The following is an 8,371-nucleotide window of genomic DNA, read 5'->3' as shown; positions in this document are numbered from 1 at the left end:
CTGATAGTTAGTGTCGACTACTTCAGTAAATGGATCGAGGCCGAAGCAGCCTCGAACATTACAGAGCAAACTGTCAGAAAATTTATCTGGCAGAATATCATCACTCGCTTTGGCATCCCGAGAGTATTTGTCTTCGATCATGGGAGGCAATTTGATAACTTACCGCTGAAGCGATATACAGATCAGTTCGGCATCAAATAAACAGATCTTAAATGCCCTCAAGAAGAGGGTGGAAGATCAAAAGTCCAAGTGGCTGGAAGAGCTCCCTGGAACCCTTTGGTCCCTTCGGACAACTGAAAAAGAGGCAACGGGCAATTCACCTTTTGAACTGGTGTATGGTGCCGAAGCCGTCCTTCCAGTGGAAATTGGCTCTGAGAGCCTTCGAGTGCACCATTTCTCGGCTGAGAATGAGCGACTGATGAGGGAATCTCTTGATTTCCTCGACGAAGTAAGAGACTCAGCCCGAGATAAAATGGCCGCCTATAAGCAGAGAGTCAGCAAATTTTATAACCGAAGGGTCCATGCAAGGCCTCTCAAAATTGGAGATCTTGTCCTTCGGAATGCTGCTGCAGTTCAGAAAGGCCGAATCCATGGGAAACTCTCAGCTACATGGGAGGGACCTTATGAAATTTATGATGAGCTTCAGCCAGGGACATACCGACTTCGGCAGTTGGATGGAACTGAGTTGAAAAATCACTGGAACGCTGATGTACTGAAAAAATACCATGTGTAAACCCTTCGGGGCAGAACAATCTTTGTAAGTACACTTTGAATTAATGAAAGGCCTTGGAGCCTCCATTTATATAAATATTTACAACTTTTTATCCTTTCAAAATTTTCTTTGTTCTATCTACTCTTTAAGGGTTTTTTATTCAGCCTCGTCCGAAACCTTCGCCTTCGGGTAACTGGGTTTCAGATTGCTGACAAAACTCGTCTTTTTAAAGAACACCGGTCTTTCAGCTGAAGTCAAACTCCAGTAAGACTTGTTCTCCAAAGACATGAGTCCATGGACAATTCTGGGATATTGCCTTAACTGAGCCTTGTATCCCAGAGAGCCATTATCCGAAACATTGCCTTAAGTTGGCCCTGTGTTTCGGGTATCCATTTTTCAAAGATAGGCAGAAAATCAAGGATAACAGCAACAGTTGAAAATTTTTAAATCAGCCTCGTCTGAAACCTTCGCCTTCGGGTAACTGGGTTTCAGATGGCTTACAAAACTCGTCTTTTTAAAGAACACTGGTCTTTCAGCTGAAGTCAAACTTCAGTAAGACCTGTTCTCCAAAGACATTAGTCCATGGACAATTCTGGGATATTGCCTTAACTGAGCCTTGTATCCCAGAAAGCCATTATTCGAAACATTGCCTTCAGTTGGCCCTGTGTTTCGGATATGCGTCTTCTATAAGAACACTGGTCTTTCAGCTGAAGTCAAACTTCAGTAAGACTTGTTCTAAAGAGGTTAGTCCATGGACAATTCTGGGATATTGCCTTAACTGAGCCTTGTATCCCAGAAAGCTAATATCCCAAGCATTGCCTTCAGTTGGCCCTGTGTTTCGGATATCCAACTTTCAGACAAAGTCAATCTTCAGTAAGACTTGTATCCCAGAAGCATTGCCTTCAGTTGGCCCTGTGTTTCGGATACCCATTTTGAAGAAGTAAAGAAATTGCTTATTCAGCTGAAGTCATACTTCAATTTCTGGGGGGGCAAGAAGCACTCAGTGCAAGTATGTTCGGCAGAATTGAAGAAAAGAGCATCAAAATAAAGCAACTGAAGAAAAGAGCATCAGATTAATATTTCATGCTCAAAAATTGAGATACAAGTTCAATAATTCAGTATCGGCAGCCGCCCACAAGCGGAAAATAACAGCTGCCGAAATACGTACATAAGCAAAAAAATAAAACTGCTGTACGACAAGGCAAGCTGAAGCAAAAAACAAGGCAAAAAACTCAGAAAGCGGCAAGTCTAAAGTTAAGCACATGATGAACCGCAAGATTCTGAAGACGACTGCCCGAGTTCCTATGCTTCAGCCTGAGGATCAGACTGATCAGCGTTGAGCCCCATGGTGGCCTCAGCCCCAGCAGCAGAAGAAGCGGGCTTTGCACTCTGCCGAGCCTCCCTTTCCCTCTGCTCAGCTTCCAACTCCAGTCTCTCAGCTTCCTCTTCGGCTTCCTCAGCCTTAAGGATTTCAGCTTCGGCTGGAGTAGCATACTTCATGTGAGGGTCTTCGGGATTCTGGACCCACTCAGCACATTTAGACCAGTCCAGCTTCGGCTCAGCATGAAGGCAGACTCTTCGGCATACTCGGAATCCGTTTCTGAAACCCATCTCATATTCCTCTTGGGTATAGACACGGACTTTGAGTAAAGCCTCAGCATCAGCCAGCTTCTTCTGGGTCTCCTCCAAGTCTTCCTTGGATTTCTTCAGCTCATCAGCGACCTTGGAGGAGGAACCTTTCAGCTCATTCAGCTCTTGCTGAATTTGGAAAGCCTTTGTCTGAGCTTGGGCCACTTCAACTTTCTGGATCAGCAGTTGATCCTCAGCCTCTTGGAATTTAGCTCTTTGGGCTTCAGCAGCTCTTTTCTCGTACTCCTCAACCTCCTGCTGCTTCTCTTCAGCTGCTGCTTGCTTCAGCTTAGCAAGCTTTACTTCCTCTTCGGCCACCTTCTTGTCGTGCACAGCAGCGTCTACCCTATCTTGTAGGGTATCTATCAGCTCTACAGTGAGAGTCTGATTGTGCACGAACTGAAAACAAGAAGACAAAAATAAATAAATAAAAAAAAATATATATATATAAAGAGTTGAATTTCGGAGGAAATGAAGACAAGGAAAATTACCTGCATCATCAGCAGTTGGTTAGACCTGGCTGGGTCAGGAACTGATCTGCTGGATTCGCCCATCCCAGCAGTGGCCTTCAGCGACCAGATCCTTGCCCTGTCTACTTCGGACATGCCAGCAAAATTGCCGAAGTAGGCTGCAGCTCCTTCTCGGTTTTGACCCCATATGAGGTCCCAGATGTGGTCTGGGATTGGAATTCGGGGGGCCGAGAAACCCATTTCTCCAGAATGCAGAGTCTGGAAAGAAGGAAAGGATGACGATGGAGCTTGATTAGCTTTGGTTGTCTCAGCATCATCCTTCTCAGAGGAGTCAATTACTATGACCTCCTCTTCTTCAAGGGTGAGGACGAAAGCCTCAACCTCTCTTGCGATGTCTGCCGTGAAGCCCTCAGCACTGGACATCACGGCATCCTTATTTTCGTGCTCAGCAGCACTCTTCTTGATTTCTTCTTCGACCCCTCCCTTAGGTTCGGGAGTTCTCTGATCCACCTCCATCTCAGGAGGTGGCGGAGGGGTCTTTTGAGGTGATTGGGGTGTTGGCTGGGGAACCCTCGGCGATCCGTTGCCTTCCTCAGGTTCCCTTATTGCGACGCCGATGGTCATCGGCCTCTGCTGAAAGTCATGAGGGCCGATGATGGCCATCCTTCGGCGCCTTTTCAGAAGGGGCTGCTCGTCCATATCTGAGTCTGAAGACTCTTGTATTTGGTCTTCGGGATGAACAGGAGCTTTGCCTTCTCTGTGTCTGTTACTCTCTTCAGACTGTAACAGACAGGGGGGAAGAAGAATGTGAGTAAAAAAAAAAAAAAAAAAAAAAAAAAAAAAGAAAAAAGAAAAAGTTGTCTGAAAGCTCACCGAGGTCTTCAGCAAAGCCTCGTCTTCTTCAGCTGCTCTAGCTGCAGCTTCGGCTTCAGCAGCTCTGGAGGACCCTTCTCCTCCTTCGCAAGCTTCGAGTACCCGTGCAACCTCTTCGGCTGTGCGGGCAGCTTCAGCTTCTTCGTTCAGCAGCTGAAACCAAGGGTCTCTCTTCTTCCACCAGGGCTTCTGCCTCTGATACAGAGCAACAGCCTCAATTTGGAAGTGGGAAGAGTCTAGATGAACTTCCCTATGCCTCGGCTCAGTGATAGACGGGGCTCGTTCAGTTACAACTCGCTCTCGGTTGACACCAAGACGAGCGTAGTTAATGCCAACGTTGGTCTCGTCCCGCTCTTAAAAAAGGAAAGGGGAAAGTTTATCTCAGATAGATCGGCACAGCATAAAAAAGCAAAGCGAGAGAAGAAAAAGAGGTAGTTAAAAAGCCTCGGCCCCAGCCGAAGAAGCTTACCATCCTTAAACTTTCGGCTGAGGCCAACAGCTGCTAGCATGTTCTCTTGGAAAACGTAATGCGTATCGGGGAGCCAAGTCTCCGGGATATGCTGCATTCGACCACTCCCCCCCCGGTTCGGCAGCTTGCCGAAGATATGTTGCTAATCCAGGTTCGGATCCGCCCCGTTATCTGCGGGGGGACCTAGACTTCCCATTTCGGGATCAGGCTCAGCTAGGTACCGGGGAGCGCTGAAGACGCAAGGGTGGCCCGGATCTGTGGGTGCCCTAACCCAAATCCATTGACCTCTCCAGTCCTTGTCTGAAGAGTCGTTTGGCCACATGGTCAAGTATTGGGGCCGGGACTCAATCCGGTACCACCCAGAACCATGGCTTCCGTGCCCACTTTGAATATTTGGCACTAGCCGATGGAGCTTTTTGAAGCAGTGCAGGTTCGGCATGTACTTGAAGAACTTGCAGACCCATAGGTATGTCATCACCCTTCGGATGCTGGTGGGGGTTAGCTGACATAGAGAGATGTTGTAATGGATCAGCAAGTCTCGGACGAATACGTCCAAAGGGAACCTCAGCCCATACTGAAGCTGTCTCGTGTACACCCCCACATACCCCGGGGGTGGACGATGGATTCTATCGGATGCCGAGGGCATTCGGCACCAATACCCATCAGCTTCAAAAATGCCGTAATGCAACTCAATTTGCTCGGCAAATCGATATTGATCGGCGTTCTCTACCCACCATGAGTAGGGGCGGTTCTTTATCATAGCCGAAGCGACTTCGGCATTCTCCCATTCTGAAAACCCAGGGAGGATATCCCAAAGGACAGCGGGAACTTCATCATCCCGTCCAGAAGCGCTCGGCTCACCCGTTCTTTGAGGAGGAGCCGAGGAAAGGGGAGTCGCCCTAATCCCTTCAGCAGGGTCAGACTCCGGCCTTTGACCATTCCAGGTCCCAATCCTGTTCCTAGGATCGGGAAACGGCCTTGCTCTTCTTGGAGCACGGGCTCTACCTCTAACTCCTCTTGCCATTGATTATTTCGAAGAGAAAAGTCGAAAGAAAAGGGGAAGGAGTTCGAATTCGAAGAAAAATAAACTGAAATCAAAGGAATTTACCTTAATCTGAAGCGAAAGTTGCCGATTTACGAGTTCGTAGTGGCAAGTCTCAGTTTCTAAGCTTAATGCTCGGGGAATTTGCGAAGTTTTGATGCGGGTTCTTGGTTTCTCTCTTGAGAATTCTGGGTTTGTGTTGGTGAATAAGTGAGGAGAATGACGCGCTTTCGTTTATATCTCCAGGTACGGGATACGAGGAGTCTGTGTTTTAATCTCTTAAATACCCACTAAGTAACCATTAAACACATGATCTTGCGATTAAACTGCCCATTATCCGTCCAACTTCCGCAATCATTAACCGTTGTTATCTCATTAATTACGGTTTAAATTCAAATTTTTGGATCAATTAAATCATTTACTTCCCTCCTTTTCTGAATTAAATCAAACCCGACCCGTCATCCTTCCAAATCGGGTCTGGGGGGCAAGTTGTTTGGGTCCAATTTAGTCAAAATTGGGCCTAAGCACTAAATGATCCAATTAAAAGCCCAAGGTCAAGGTTCAACTCTCCAATTGTGCAAAAGTCATAGGTCAGCCCACAAAGCAAGCCAATTGGGCTAAAGCCCAACCTCTCCATGTATGATGAGGTATAAAAGCCATCATATTCACATTCATATTCAGATTCTAATTCATATGCTGATTCTTACATTCGGATATATTCCACAAAAGCCTCAAGCTGCAAACTCTCTTGCATAGTGTCTTCTTTTTACACATTGTACTGACTTTAGCATCGGAGGGGCCTTCCTCGGCAACACCCCCGAGGCTAGTTTACGTGTGTTTACTGTGCAGGAAACCTTCGGCCCAACATAACTTGGACCGAATCCAGTCTTCTCCATTTCAGCGGACCTTCGGCGAGGTCCCATTGTTTTCACCCGAAACACTTTCTTAATCAAATAACGATTATCTTCTTTGATTGTAAATATCAAATTAAAGTTGTCCTTTAAATTCTACAACATTATTTGACCCTAAAAGAATGTAATTAGGGTCTTAAACCAAAACTTAAATTAGACGTTTGACCGTTAAATATTTGAAAATTATGTATGTAGTATACTACGGTTATATTTAATTAAAATTTTTTTGGTAAGAGAATTCTCACCCCGTGCCTCTAATGAAGGTTTATCAACATTTTTAAGTTTGTGAGATACTACTCTTTTCACTAAATCAAGTACTAGCTAGTTGGGTGTATTAATATATGAGCAAATACAAGTTTATTTGCCAAATAAACGAATTTTTGTTAATCTGATGACATTTTTATAAATATATTGAAAAAACGTGATCATTTATTCGGTACTTTTGGTGAGCTGCGCTGTCCAATAACAACTGTTTGCAATTTGCTTTTATTGTTTGGTGAGTAAATTACACATGTACCCCTCAACTAGTACATAAAAAGACACATGTACCCCTCCATTGGTACTTAAAAAGACGATTATATCCCAGATAAACAACTTCTGTTTATTTGAGGAATTAACTAGGTACAACTCTTAACATATGTAGCCTTATTTGCACAAAAAAAAAAAAAAGGTGTATTAGTGTATATGCAGCCTTAAGGTGTAAAGAGCCAATTATTATCATTATTTTTCGAAACAAAAAAATAAATACTTTTAAAATAACAAGCTTTCATACTTTAGTTTTCAATCAACTAAATTAAATATATCCCCCAAAAAATTAACTCAATATATTCTTGGTCAAATGTTACTCTTTTCCTTATATAATACTCGCCTTTACTAATTTAACACATTGGTAGGGTAAATGCATAATCTTGATCATGTACAGGCGTGTTCATATTTACTGAATTAAATTGAACTGATTGGACCTGAACTGATGAACTAAACTGAACAGAGCGTAAATGAATATTTTATGAGAGAAGGAAATTAGGAGCTGAACTGAACTGATTGGAGCTGAACTGGTTGGAGTTAAACAGAACTGAAATAAAGTTTAAGTGAACAGGCCCTACATACAATTATAAATTCCAAAGCATAATATACTACCTCCGTTTATTTAGTTGACACGTTTTGACTTTAGCACTATTCACACACTCCCCTTTGATCGTGTTTAGTTGATTAGTTAATCACCAAGATTAGATCTAATATAATCTCGAGATGTTATAATAATGTAATTTTATATTTGTATGGTTTAATTTATTTCCCCTAATAGAAGAACTAATTTAAAAAAACCATTATACTTAGGCCCTGTTCTCTTCACTTTATTAAAATAATATTAAGTAAAAATAATTTCAGTTCAGTAAAAATAAGTTCAGTTCAGTAAAATTAATTTCAGTTCAGTAAAATTCATTTTTCTTAAAGAAGAATTATAATAGAAAATCAGTAAAAAATAATTTCATTTCAGCAAAAATAATTTTAGTTTAGTAAAATTAATTTACATTCAATAAAAATAATTTAAGTTCAGCAAAAATAATTTTAGTTCAGTAAAAATAATTTCATTTCAACAAAATTAAGGTGAAGAGAACGGGGCCTTACAGGGGACCGAAATAAAAGTTTACTACTTGAGTATATAAATACATGTTATGATGTTATATAATCAAGATATAAGTTTCCTAAATTAAAGGATCACAGGAACAAAATTTCGAGGTCATGCATCTTTCAAAGCTGAGTATCAAATTATTCACATATCATAGAAAATGGCATCTGCTTATGGGAATACATGCTGCGAATATGAAACCATTATACCTTGATTAATGAAGAAGCCTTTGATTTATAACAAACCATTTGGCAATTGTTCAACCCCCTTTTTATTTTTATTTATTTATTTATTTATTTATTTATTTATTTATTTATTTTAACAGTATATAATAGATTGGACAAGAGATATATATTGTCTCATTTATTAGTATCGATCCACCCACTTCTGCTAAAAGTGAATAGGACATTTTCTCAAAAAAAAAAGTGAATAGGACACTATAAATTTTAAATTTTTATTCCATACTTTCATTTATTGTAATTTGGGATTGGTAGTTGTATTTGTGAAATTATGTACAAGATCAAAATAGGGAGACTTTTTTCATACAACATGAGATAAAACTAAAAATAAAGTTTATTTATTGTAAGATTGCAATAGAGTTAACTTTTTCAAACTTATATAACCATATTAGACCTAAA

This window comes from Chenopodium quinoa, unplaced genomic scaffold (genome assembly GCF_001683475.1).
Source record: "Chenopodium quinoa cultivar QQ74 unplaced genomic scaffold, ASM168347v1, whole genome shotgun sequence".
Taxonomy (NCBI): domain Eukaryota; kingdom Viridiplantae; phylum Streptophyta; class Magnoliopsida; order Caryophyllales; family Amaranthaceae; genus Chenopodium; species Chenopodium quinoa.
The sequence above is the reverse complement of the archived record's forward strand: the minus strand, read 5'-3'. Positions refer to the sequence as shown.